Source organism: Mustela erminea, chromosome 4, assembly GCF_009829155.1.
Source record: "Mustela erminea isolate mMusErm1 chromosome 4, mMusErm1.Pri, whole genome shotgun sequence".
Classification (NCBI taxonomy): domain Eukaryota; kingdom Metazoa; phylum Chordata; class Mammalia; order Carnivora; family Mustelidae; genus Mustela; species Mustela erminea.
This window is the reverse complement of record NC_045617.1, coordinates 63200371-63214182: the sequence shown is the minus strand read 5'-3', so window position 1 is coordinate 63214182 and position 13812 is coordinate 63200371. Positions and strand designations below refer to the sequence as shown.

The window sequence follows — 13812 nt, the reverse complement described above, 5'->3', positions numbered from 1 at the left end:
CCGAACTTCCTGGTTTTCGAATTGTGTTTCTCGCCGACACAAGGTCCCCTCTAACTTGGTCAGTTTTCACCGTGTGGGTTTCAATGGAGCGGCCCACATGGACTGGGCCACCCGGTAATACGTGGACATCAATGTGCACACAGACACTAACTCGGCCTTCTCGGCCCCCCACACAACAACAGGAAATGTTAGATATATGTTAGCGATGCACCAGGCACCGTGCGAAGTCCTTTGGATCAGGTCTCAGATTTCCTGGCTATCCACTAGCAGTTTGAGAGGTTTCAAAACAAAAAGAGAAGGAAAAGCTGGAAAGCCAGGAGCTGTCTCCCTCAGCTATGTGACAGGCTTTTGCCCATCTTCTTGGGGTCGGTTTTCCTCACCCAGTACATAATGTCATCATTTAAATAGAGACAGCACCGCAGATTGGTTAGGCCAATCTGGAGACAAGCCTGCCTTAGTTCAGACCCCAGCTCCATCCCTTACTAGCTAGGGACGTGGGTAAGTGACTATGTGTGCCTTAACTGCGTCACCCATCAAAGAAAGAGAGAATAACAATGTCCACCTTGTGGAGCTATTGTACCTACAGTTGACCCCCTGACCTGTAGTTCAGCTTTCCATGGTCTCAGTTACTCCCAGTGACCACGGTTCAGAAGCAGACGATCCTCCTTCGGACCCCTCTTCAGAAGTTCAATAGCAGCCTAACACTGCGTCAGAAACAAACATCGTATACAAAGGGTTTGGTACCATCCACAGATTCAGGCATCCACCATAGGTACTAGAACACTGCCCACCCCTCATCCTGGCCAGCGGATAAGGGGAGACTCCTGTATTCAAGAGTTCAGCCAATAGCAAATGTTCCAACAGCTGCTGTTGGCATTCTCGGGCACCAAAAAGTCACTCTAATGCCAGAAATTGGAATTGCACTACTGCCACTGCATAGATGGTGGTTATCAGTAATGTCATTGTTTGAGGGGTGCTAAATGCTTTCACAGACATGTCATTTAATCCACAAGGAAAGGGACTGAGGCTGGGACCTCCAGGGCCTTGGCTCAGAAGAGCCCACATGCAGAAACCAAAGCTCCAACCAATCTGCTACATTTGTCCAAGGCACTGTTAAGGTGCGCGTTTTGAGAATTGTAGACCTCAAAGGTAATGTGTGGAGATAATACCATCAGCACCAGCCTCTTGCTTTTGAACAGCAAATCCTGCAGAAATAATTCATTCCAGAATAAAAGCCAATTTGAGGAGAAACATAGTTAAATGGTTTAAAAAATCGCCAGGTGCCCAGTTAAGTATAAATTATTTTATCTTATACTTAAAACTTGATTTTTTTTTTAAGATTTATTTATTTATTTGACAGAGATCACAAGTAGGCAGAGAGGCAGGCACAGAAGAGTGTGGGTAGCAGGCTCCCCGCTGAGCAGAGAGCCCAATGGGGGGCTCGATCCCAGGACCAGAGATCATGACCCAAGCTGAAGGCAGAGGCCTAACCCACTGAGCCACGCAGGCGCCCCAAAACTTGATTTTTTTAAGACATTAAAATAATAGCCAGAGGAAAAAACACTGCTTCATTTTCTGAATTTTGTTGCAAAATACTAAAAATCTCAACTATATTAACTATCTTCCGTTTTTATTTTTTTTTTTTTTAAAGATTTTATTTATTCAGTTATTTGAGAAAGAGAGAGCACAAGCAAGCAGAGAGAGAGGAGGAAGCAGGCTCCCCGCTGAGCAGAGAGCCCGATGTGGGGCTCGATCCCAGGACCCTGAGATCATGACCTGAGCCGAAGGCAGAGGCTTTAACCCACTGAGCCACCCAGGCGCCCCTATCTTCCGTTTTTAAAATATTTTTCATTTGCTAGTCCCAATCCTAAAACAATACACACAGATAAAATTTTAATATTGGCTTTTCCTCTAATATAGAGGAATATTAAATTATTGCTAGAATAACATTCCAACATAAATGAAGGTAGCTTTTTGAACCAGATAATTGTATTACGCCCAAGAGTCAAAGAATAAATTGATGTTTTGGCTTAAACAGTACACCTTCATAAATTAAAACAAAACAGAACAAAACCTCTCTTTTAGAAATCTGACATATGGCAAATGCATTTAAACAAGAATTCTCTTTCTATAATGATAGTCAGCATTTTTTAAAGTTGAGGAGGAAGCTATGAGCCCCCATTCCCTCCGGACATGAAGCTCCATGCCCTCCATGTGAGTGAACCATGATTTGAAAGAGTCCCTATAGTCAAGAAGAGTTTATTTCAGACACACACAAAAAAAACTTTTTAAATCCCTACTCTTAAGAATCAGAGAGGGATTTCTGATCAAAGTCCTATTTGCAAGGTCATCTGCAGTACTATCAAATAGCAATCCCTCGTTAGAATCACAAAATGCCAAAACTGCAAAGGCCAGTAAAGGTTATTTCAGACAAAGTCTCTATTTTACAGATAAGGAAACTGAGGCCTACAGGTGCCGAGTATATGGGTCAAGACCTGCAATAGAGAACCGCAGAGATGAAGCCAGATTCGAGTCTCCCAGCTCTCAATCCAATGAACTTTCCTATATCAGTTCTCGAGTCCTCCAAGTAAACAGCAGCATCTGTTAAACATACTGGAGGCTCTGGCTCAGTAGGGCTTTGGAAGGCTCTGGAAATCTGTAACTCCCACAAGAGTGCTAGACAATTCTCATTGTCAGGCAAGTACAGAAAACACTGCCTCACCTTATAGAGCCTCCTTAACCTGAGGTGCAATCTGGCTGCTCAGCTCCCCTCAGTTTCTGTCAATACATTTAGGGGCCCTTCAGGGATTAGAGGTGGGTGGAGACCACATTCCTATACCAACACCCTCCCTAACAAGTAGCATGTTTCAATGAAAGCAAGTCTTAGGTCAATTTCACCAGCAATACAAACATTTTACCAGAAGATGGGCAGGCAGGTACAAAAACCACCATACGCCCTGTTCTTAGAAGTGCAGTGAAGCCTCCACTCTCCGTCCTTAGAACTCTGACAAGCACCTTGTATAAAAGGTTCATTCTGAGGAAGAAGCAAAGATATTCTGGCATCAGGACAACCCACCCTCTGGTCGGGTTAAGGGGCAGTCTGTTGGGATGTAGGACAAGGCAGCGAGACACCTAGAGCAGCATCCAGACAGTTTCAGGCTATAGCATCTGCCCAACGCAGACACCACAGAAGCTCGTAACTTGTTTATGCAAAGACGGTGTCTATCCAGTCTTTCCATCCGCCAACTATCTGCAACACCATTCATCTCTCCCATAAAAACTGTACGCTATCAAGGCCATCACAAAAATCTCACCAGGCTGAGAACCACACCAACTCCATGGGAGTTCACACACACTAGATGCAAACAGGGCCCGCTGCCCTTGTTGCAACACAGCAAAGCTCCCTGAACTTGGAACATTTTTACAGTCTAAGGGGGGGGAAACCTTCTGCTTCTCTGGACCTATAAGAAGAAAAGCCAACAAGAATCTCTTTTCCCCTTCCGTATTCCACAATTACACTTCATATTCACCCAGGAAATACTGTTAAGGTGAAGAAATCAGAAATCCATGTTGATCTAACATATACCTACTAGTTCCAGAACTTCCATTTCTTTGTCTATGAAATGGATATAAATGCAACCTGACCATCCTACCTCACAAAATTTCCAGTCAAATAACAAATATGAAAAACATTTTCTCAGTCATAAAAGCACTCCACAAGTGTAGTGTGATTAATTATAAAAAGATTAAAATCACATGGGGCTTGATAATGAAAGAGGCTATTAAGTTCAGTGTCTATTGATTTCTGCATAGAAAAATCTGATTGCTTACAGGGCTGAAAGATAACTATCCACATTTCTAGCTACTGTTACTCCTTTCAATAAGCACTTACAGCAAAATTAATGAAGTCTGACTTTTAGAGAAAACAGCATAATAGTGGTTCAGCACAAAACCTTAAAAAGGTAGAAAGTTTACTGTTTCATTTGTTTTTAATGCTACTGTCTTGTTCACATAGTTTGTAGCAGTCAGTATTACAGTCCCTCCGGAAGACTTCTTAGTTACTCTTCCAGACACTGAGCACTAAGAAACCAAACACTGGTTCAGTTCAAATATCTACTGAGTTATCCCATTCTAGGCACTGTTTGGAGCTTTGGAAAAATAAAGATACAGCCACACTGGACCTCAATCACTTTGCTATGTAGTAGAGGGGAGTAGAAGTGAAAATACAATTTGTGCCCATGCTGGTCAATGTAGGATAGATACACTGGACGACCATAATAGATGCTATAAAAGGACTCCTTCCAACCTAGGGATGTCGGGAAAGCATTGGGAAGTCTTTCAGGATAAGCAGGAGAGACCCAGCAATTGTACCACTGGGTATTTACCCCGAAGATACAAATGTAGTGACCCAAAGGGGCACCTGCACCCCAATGTTTATAGCAGCAACGTCCATAATAGCCAAACTATGGAAAGAACCCAGATGTCCATCAACAGATGAATGGATATAGAAGATAATATACAAACACACACACATACACACACAATGGAATACTACTCAGCCATCAAAAAATGAAATCTTGCCATTTGCAACAATGTAGATGGAACTAGAGGGTATTAAGCTAAGCAAAATAGTCAATCAGAGAAATACAATTATCATATGAACTCATTCATATGTGAAATTTAAGAAACAAACAGAAGAACAAAGGGGAAGGTAAGGAAAAATAAAGATGAAATCAGAGAGGGAGACAAACCATAAAAGACTCTTAATCATAGGAAACAAATTGAGGGTTGTTAGAGGGAAGAAGGGTAGGGGGCTGGGATAACTGGATGAGGGACATTAAGGAGGGCACATGATGTAATGAACACTGGGTGTTCTATAAGACTGATGAATCATTAAATTCTACCTCTGAAACTAATAATACACTGTATGTTAATTAATTGAACTTACATTTTAAAATTTTTAAAAATTTAAAAAATAAAAAGAGTAAGTAGGAGAAAAAGTAAGGTACCTTCTCCCCAACCTATTACAAAAAGTTATGTTGGATATGTCAGGTAACAACCTACGAGATTTTGAGGAATGGCAAACTTGATGAAATATGTCTTAGAATCACTGCCCACAGCACTAAAATGTTTCTCTGTTACAAAGATAAAGTCTATATGTTTTTAAAACAGCTGCACTCACACCCTTAATTATAGTAGCAACCCATAAGGCAAGGAAATACGCATCATCTCCCGCTGTAGTCGGCTTCTGATAAACTGTTCTGTTCTGCTACTTGCTCCTTGGGAGACTCATTAAAAGGTTTATCTGACAAGACGAATGAAATTAACAGTCATAGTTATCCTTTGGACTATTTGAGGAATGTACTAAGCTTTGTTCCTATGTCCCATGCGATCCTAAAAGTAAAGCATATACCCAGTGGGACAAGCAGGTGAGCCAATGAGAAGGCCTGGCTGTGCCAGGAGTCCACCACATAATCACTTCAGCTGTCTAGGACTCAATTTCCTCTCTTGCTAAGGTAATGAAGTAGATGGCCTTCTCAGTCAACTCCACGCCTAAAAATCTACGTGTCCATTCTAATGGATTATGTTACTCAGAAGGCCTGCCTACAAAGGTACCAAGATGATTTCAAAATGTAGCTTTCCCTCAGGAACAAAGTTTAAGGCAGTTGTTGTTTTTCTTAAATCCTAATAGAAGCTAAGTAAAATGAATGCACAGGTGTTTCACTGCTTTTAACAATAAAAACATGAAGTGCATGAAGGTGAAAAAACCACAAAAACTAATGTGTTTACAGTTTGGCTTCCTTCTCTGGATGTGCGCTTCTACTCTCACCCATAATTACATTCAATAAAAGCCTTCTTTCTCAATCATAAAAAAAAAAAAAAAATGATGAGCCAGGGTTTTCTGGTATAAAATCAAAGCTATTTAAGGTTCAAACAAACTTGTGAAAAGTTTTAAAAAGAGTTATATCAGTCAATTTTAGTTAATTTAGGACATCTGCACAGTTTTAGTTTTGGCCATTAATTTGGTGTGTATGTACACAAAGAAAAAAAAAGTAATGCTTACATGCAAAACATAACTAGCAACAGAAGGAGTTCTTGACCTTCAGGCCAACTCCTTTTTTAACTCCCACAAAAGATCAGTTCACCTACCAGTCGGATCTGCCTCATCACGTCATTCCTCAAGGGTGAAATTCTCGTTCACCCACATACTCACTCCACATTAAAAAAAAAAAAAAAAAACACAGAAGCAACGAAGCATCACCAAGAGGGCTATGACATTCCACTAAGACAGTATATCCTGATGCACAGGTAATTATTCACAGTCAGTAGATATATTCTGTCCAACAACTTTGTGAGACCACCTTGATTTTTTCCCCCTCTCATTTTTTGGTGGGAGAGGAGTAAGCCCTCCCCAGTTGGGAACTGTCCACAATGTACCAGGACCTGTTGACAACACAATGAAACATATAAAATGTAAAGTCATCACATGGTAACTTCACAACGTGGAGAAAGATCCAAGTAATCTCACCAGTATTAAGGTACTGAAAACTTGAACACTTCCGGTTTTAAGGTAAGGAAAATGTAGCTAAGTTTTTCTAGCAAGAGGAAAAAAAATGACAAACCAGCTATTTGAGAGACAGTCTTTCATTCAGAGCTGCGGAAATCTAGGCGTGTGTTCACCAACACCTCCCCTCACATCCTGCAATCCATCAACCATCTCCAATTTATTCTTTACACTTAGAATTCTTTACACTTAGAATCATGTACACTTTAGTACATGACCAAGTCCATGTACTAAAACGGGGAGAAACCACACAAGCATCATACGGAAAGTTTCTCTGCTTTAGGCCAGCAGGAAATTCCAGTTACTTCTTTCACTGGAGCTCGTCAAGCTGCTGAAATGAAATGGGTGCTGGAGAGATCACTCCGTCAGGACACAGACTTGATTTTCAGGGTTGGACTAGGTCAGACAAAGATGAATGGGACTGAAAGTCTGAGCTCAAGGTCAAGGTCCTGTGAATCACAAAGAACTGGCGGGGGGGGGGGGGACGGTAGGTAAAATAACACACGCGCGCGCGCGCACGCACTCACATGTACACACACTCTAACTAAAAGTCTACACACTTTTGTTTGCAGGTAAGAGCGCCTTACGCGGTTCTGAAAGGTGACAAGCAGCCTCAAAGCTCTCTGAGATCCCCAGAGATTTTTACAGATCCTGCCGGAGTCTCAAGAACTGTAATCATCTATATCCATATCTATATCGTACCCTGGCTTCTCGAACAGACTACCTTCCCCTGACCCTTTCCCACGACCTTGGCTCCTCCTCTGTGTACAGCGCCCCCGGGTCTCCTCTCAGCCTCCCACACAGAGATGGACCTGACAGAGGGACGGGCCAGCCCAATTCCCACATCACGCGCCCACTCGTCCCAAAGCGGCCAAGAACCTCCGGGAATCCGAGAGCCGAAGAGCGCCGCTCCTCCTGCCACCTGCGCCGCAGCCCCGTCCAGGGTCAGGCCGTGCCCGCCCGAGAAGCCGACGCTAGCGGGGTGCTGGGGTGCAGGGGTGCTGGGGGTCCCGACTCCGCGCAGCGGCCCGAGAGCCCACCCGAGACCGCCAGGGGGCGGGAGGGAGCAGCTGGCCCGGCACCTCCCCGCCTCGTTCCCCTCCCCCGGCCCGCCGGCCACTCACGGATTTTCACTCGGCGGTGGTCGAGGCGCGCGACGGCGGCGTGCAGGGCGTCGAGGCGGCGGTGCAGCGCGGCGGTGCGGCGGCCCAGCGCCAACGCCTGGCCCTCGAGCTCGCCGAAGATGTCCCCCGCGCAGCGCGACAGGTCGGCGAGCTGCGCCAGCAGGCAGACCAGGGCGTGCGAGCTGACCTGCTCCAGTGAGCGGAAGAGCGGCGCGCCCGCGGCCCCGGCCGCTTCGGGCCGGCGCAGCCGCGCGGGCTCCACGGTCCTCTGGTGGAAGGGCATGGCGGGGGGCGGCGGAGCGAGGGCGCGGGCTGGCGGCGCGGCGGGCCGCCCGGGGCGAGCGCAGCCCTCAGTCCGCCCCTCGTCGGCGCGGGGCGCGAGTGCGCATCCAACACAAAGGAAAGTCCGGGCTGCGGCGGGGCGCCGCGGGGCAGCCTGGTGGCTCCTGCCGCGGGGCGGAGGCGAGGCGGGCAGGAAGGACGGACCGACGGACGCGCGGGCGGGCGGGTGGTAGGGCGGCGAGGCAAAAGAGACCGGGCAGCCGCGGGGAAGGGCTCCGAGGGTCGGAGCCGCGGCTGCCTGGCGCCCAGAGGAGTCCTCCCACCGCCGGAGTGCCCGGCCGCGCGCCGAGAGGAAGTTCGAGGAGCAGCTCCCGGGCGCGGGGCGCGGTGGCCGCGGTGGCGAGTGGAGACGGGAGTCCCGCTCAAGTTTGCAGGGAGGCAGGAAAGAGCCGGCGGCTCCTTCCCTCCCTCCCGATTGGAGAGGGAGGAGGAAGCGGGGGAAGTGCCGCCGACACCGGGCGAGAGGGAGGGGAGGCGAAAGAAAGGAAAGGGGGAGGAGAAAAGGGCCGGCCTGGGGAACCACCTGCGGCTCTCGCGGCCGCCGCGCCCAGCGCCTGAGGGGAGGTGGCGGCCCCGCGTCTCCGCGCTGCGGGCCGCGGCCGCCAGAACCAAGCAGTTTGGGGGCTCCCACACCGCCACCCCACTCCCCTCCAAAGCCCACGGGTGTTTGCGCCGAGCCCTCGCCCGCCCCCGGGGCCCGGCGCGGAGAGGGGTGGAGCGCAGCGCGGGCGCCGCGGAGGCGGAGGCGCCGGGGACTGCGCGGCGAACCCCGCTGGGCTGCTCACCTGCGCTCCTGCCGCGGCGGCCGGGAGTGGAGCACGCCCCGCCGCTCAGGGAACGCCCCGGGGCCTCAGAGGGTCTCCCAGCCCCACCTTGGAAGTCAGCCAAGGCTTCTGGCCACTTGGGTGGACCTAAAGGAGAGCATCGTGAAATCGCACAGTGGCCAGGGGGTTTCTGTAGGCGACTAGAAGTCCGCGTCCCAATTGGATAAAACCATTCAGGGCTTCTTTTCTGAGTTTTGCATAGTAAGGTGGCTTCTATGCTCCAACTGGAAAGGTTCTGGCTGAAATGTGTGCAATTTGAGTTTATTCTCTCAAGCATGGCGGGGTGGTGGGGTATGGGGAGTGGAAGAGGGGACCAGAACTGAGAAGCCTGAATTAAGCCTGGAATGTGCTTATAAATTAACTGCTAATGACATGATGGCTGTGGGACACCGACTCAAACCTTATGGTTAGAAGTATTTGAGAAGACTGAGTCCAAAATCCTAAAGCTAAAATCCTGCTGGTCTCATCACTGTGCTCAAAACAGGAATCTCGGTTCTTTGGTTCCGGCCCCACAAGTGACAGGAACTGCTTGCTGTTGGGTTGCAGTTTGGGAACCAGTCTATCAGAGCACAAAGTGCATTCTTCTCTCTGGGAGATACGATGCGAGACAAACAGGCCTGAGAGACGGCATCTTGAGATAAAATTTAGTAGCAGAAATGTTTTGAGATCTTTCCCCTGTTGATCATTTTCATAATTTTTCATAATATGGGCGAATAACAGTCTCATAATCACCCACTCTGACCACCTTCGGAGTTGTTATGAGGCACAAAGGGACTGCTGCTCTCTGGGGAAAAAAAATGCATGGAAATTTATGAAGCACTGTATAAATGTGAGGTACAGTATACAAATGTGTCTCCTCAGGAAGTATTTGTTGAGGCATTGGCTAGAGATGCCTTAGGCTCAGTCCCTGCCATCATGAGGCTCCCAGTCCAATGGACCACAAATAGCATTTCAAATTTACATACCATACAATTCACCTATAAAGTATACAACTCAAGGTTGTTTTTTTTTTTTTAAGATTTTTTTTTTAATTTATTTAACAGCACAAGCAGGGAGAGCAGACTCCCCACTGAGCATGGAGCCCAATGCAGCACTCAGTCCTAGGACCCTGGGATCATGACCGAACAGAGCTGAAGGCAGACAGACACCTAACCGAGACACCCTGGTGTCCCAACTCAGTATTTTTAAAATATATTCACAGTTATGTAAACATCACCACAATCAAATTTAGAACATTTTAATCACCCCCCCCCATCATCCCCACCACCCCAAACAGTTCTCTTTAGTAATCACTCATCTTTGCTTCCGCGTATCTGCCTCTTCTAGACATTTTATATAAAGGAAATCATGTAATATGTACCACATTGTGTCTGTCCTCTTTTACTTAGCATATGTTCTTAAGGTTCATCCATGTTGTACCATATATCAGAACTTTAATTCTTTTTTAAGGATGGATTCCATTGTATGGATATTCCATTGGATGGGTATCACATTTTATTGATTCATTCATCCACTGATAGACATTTGGGTTTCCATTTTTTGACCATTATGAATACTGCCACTGTGAACATTCATGTACAAGGTTTTGTGAGGATATGTTTTCAGTTCTGTTGAATATATACCTAGGACTAGAGTTGCTGCATCATATGGTGACTATGTTTGACTTTTTGTAGAACTGCCAGACTGGTTTCCAAAGCAGCTGCACCATTTTACGTTCCCACCAGCAGTGTCTGAGGGTTCCACTTTCTCCACATCCTGACCAATATTTGTCACTATCTGTCTTTTCTATTATAGCCACCCTAATGGTTGTGAAGTAGTATATTGTTGTGGTTCTGATTTACATTTCCCTGAGAGCTAATGATTTTGAGCATCTTTCCTGTGCTTATTGGCCATTTGTTTATCTTCTTTGGAAGAAGATAATGTGTGTCTGGAGAAGTGGCTGTTCAGATCCTTTGCCCATTTTTCAATTGGATTATTGCCCTTTTTTTTTAATTAAGATGTATTAGGTCTTTATATAGTCTAGCTACATGTTGTCTGTAATGCATAATATTTACTTAGCACTTCCACAGTCTTTTGTGGCTAAGCATTATTCTTGATGCATTCATCCTCATCCCTTGAGACTGTTTCTTAGTCTGAAAAGAAATACAGTTTCACCACATAAACTAATATAAGAGGAGCCAAAGACATGTTTGTAAATTTGCAATCCTGGGGCAACATGAATAGAATTGTTTGGTCAAATGATTTCAGTGCTCCAGAAGCTGAATTGAAACTATGTGTAATCAGAATGCTAAATAAATAGGATTCATGGAGTTCCCATAACTTAAGTTTTGTTGCCTACTATCCCATTCAAGGAGGACAGTTCTTCCTCTTCAACTGAATGACAACTCAAGGCGTTCCACAACTATCTTGTTCTCTCAGGTAATAGAAAACCCTACTGTTACTCTAAAAGATAAGACGTGTTCTCCATTCAGTAATTAAAATCTTGCCCCCATTCCCTGCAAAGACTTTCTTGGGGCAGAAGTGAGGGCAAGGGGCTTTTCTCCTGCTCCATCCCACCCCATCCTCGCCAACTTGCTAACAATAATATGGAGAGGGAGAAGTGGAGGGCCCCGGAAGTTTGTACTTTGACCAGCTTTCTGACAAAAGGGCATCACACCCTCTGGGACTGCCAGATATTTGAAGCTGAAATTTCCATGAACCTTTCGTGGTCCCACAATGGGAATGTCTGACCATAATTCCTGAGACATAGGCAATGAATTCTCTCGAAATACTTATTCTACCTCAGACTGTGTTTTCCTTCAGTCTACTCCACACAGATCTTACTTTTGGGGTTCTATCAACTCTCCAGTAAGACCTTTCAGGCAGAATCTCTTTTAAAATGACTCCCTGCTGTGGACTCTACATGTGGTCTCTGAAGTACACACACCTTTAGAAAGCTCATGGTTAAAAGGTAGAATAATCACCCCCATCCCAGGCACAGTCCTCTACTCTGCTGCTATAGGATGCCTTCCAGGTGGGAGTCTAGCAACTACCCACTGTCTGCGCCAAGTTCCAAGAGGTCCTGGGGAAGCCCTTCTCACTGGGCTTCATATGAGATGCCAGTGCTCTTGCCCACAGTCGGGGGGGGGGGGGTGAGAGGCGGAGCATGAAGGTAGAATTCCCAGTGCAACTCTATGCAAATAAAATCTCAAGCCCCTCCCCCTACCATTCTTCAGTCACCTCACTCTTGAACCCTCTGCATGAATGAGAATCTAACCAGCCCTCTACCAGTTACTTTGAGATCTCCACATTTCAGTCTGAATCACAACTGATTTTGGCATCCAGTATGTCATTTCCTGGTGCATCAGTCACAACTTCCCATTGAACATCCCATGAAATAATAGAACGGAACAAAACATTATGCTAATTTACCTGGCGAGGAATTTAATGCCACCTACTAAAGGGAAATGGGAATAGAAAGCAGTCTGGGAGAGAAGATGTTTGGTGTGACATGCAGTTAGAGGAATGTGCTGGGCAGGGAAAGATCTGAGGGTAGAATTCACATGGGAATTGGGCACCAGAGAGGTGACACAGCCATGAGAATCAATGTCCCAAGAGCTAACAGATGAATATAAGGAATGACGGGCAGAGAGCTAAGGTCCACATGAGGGCAAGTCCCCAGCCAGGGGGTAAGAAGAGGAGAAGGGAACACTGAAGGAAAGAGGAGGTGTGGAGTGGGGAGGAAATCTGAGTGGTGTCTCACCAATTCCAAGAGCAGAGGGGCTTAAGAGTGGAAAGGTGGTCACCAGTGGCTGATGGAGTTGAGCAAGGAAGGGGTTTCTGGCAACCTCCCCAAGAGCAAGTGCTTTATGACAGTGGGGACAAAAGTCAAATTTCAGGCATATGGATAGAGAGGATACATATGATAGAACGAGAACAGTCACAGAGAAAACTGCCTAAGAAGAAGTTTAAAAACTGGCTAGATGAAGCCATATTATAAAAAAAAAAAAAAAAAGTATTTTTCACTTCAAGGTGATACTTGAAAACCAGATATGGCTAAAACTGCCTGCCCTATTGGGCCATCCTCCCTCCTTCTCCTGACAGGACTTAATTTGTTTACCAGTATGTCCAGCCTCTTGACATAAATCATAATTCATCTATCCCGTTCTGTTTTGACAGTGGTCGGTCAGGTGTGACCCAGTTCCAAGCCAATGAATTGTAAAGTGAATTGAGAGACTTCAACAAATATTTACCTCCCTGAGAAGAGGAGGAGAGGAAGAGAAAGGGTCTCTCATTCTCATCTCCAGTCAGACCCGTACCTGTTGCCTTTGGATGAACTCAAGTGAGGATGGGATGTCTGAAGCTACAGCAGGATCTTGACACCCTGAGGGGCAGACCAGGGGAATCAAAGGCATCTTGCAAATACTGAGCTTACCCCATAAGGATGACTCCATATGTACACAAGGTGTAAATCCCTATGGTCTGGGAATCATGGGCATGACTGTCACCCAGGAGTTTGTAAGAAATACAGACTCTCAGGGCCCACTCCAAACCAACTAAATGAAAATCTGTATTTTAACAAGCTCCCTAGGTGATTCAGATGTATTTGACAGTTTAAGAAGCATTAGCTTAAACTCCTGTTGGTTGGGTTTTTCTGTTACGGTTGAACACGTAGGAATTTATGAGGTGAGGAAGTAATAAGTGATCCAAGGATTGAAGCTTCTGGAGAGAATGAGATGAATATGGAAGGATGAGAATACAAGTGAAGTTGCCACATGGTCTAGGTCTCAGTAAGGAGAGAAAAAAATGTTGGAGTGGATGTAAGAAATAGGCAGTGGTGAGGAGTTTCTTAGCAACTCAACAAGTGGTGCATAAAGGAACTACTGAATGAAGGTTCAGTGAAGTTGGATAGCTTGGGTAAGGAGTGAGCCCCACGTACACAGACCTACCCTCTGCACTCTAGAACCCCAGAACAGAG

At 46.1% G+C, this 13812-nt stretch overlaps 1 protein-coding gene across 1 annotated transcript in view; it reads right to left on the bottom strand.

Annotated features, from left to right (window-relative positions):
- The window catches only part of NHSL1 (NHS like 1), a 229637-nt gene extending 221958 nt beyond the window's left edge, over positions 1–7679 (bottom strand). Inside the window, exon 1 of the mRNA XM_032339387.1 lies at positions 7445–7679. The gene's annotated coding sequence lies outside the window, so the exon portion shown is untranslated. The remainder of the gene's footprint in view (positions 1–7444) is intronic.
- Positions 7680–13812: the final 6133 nt, after the last annotated feature.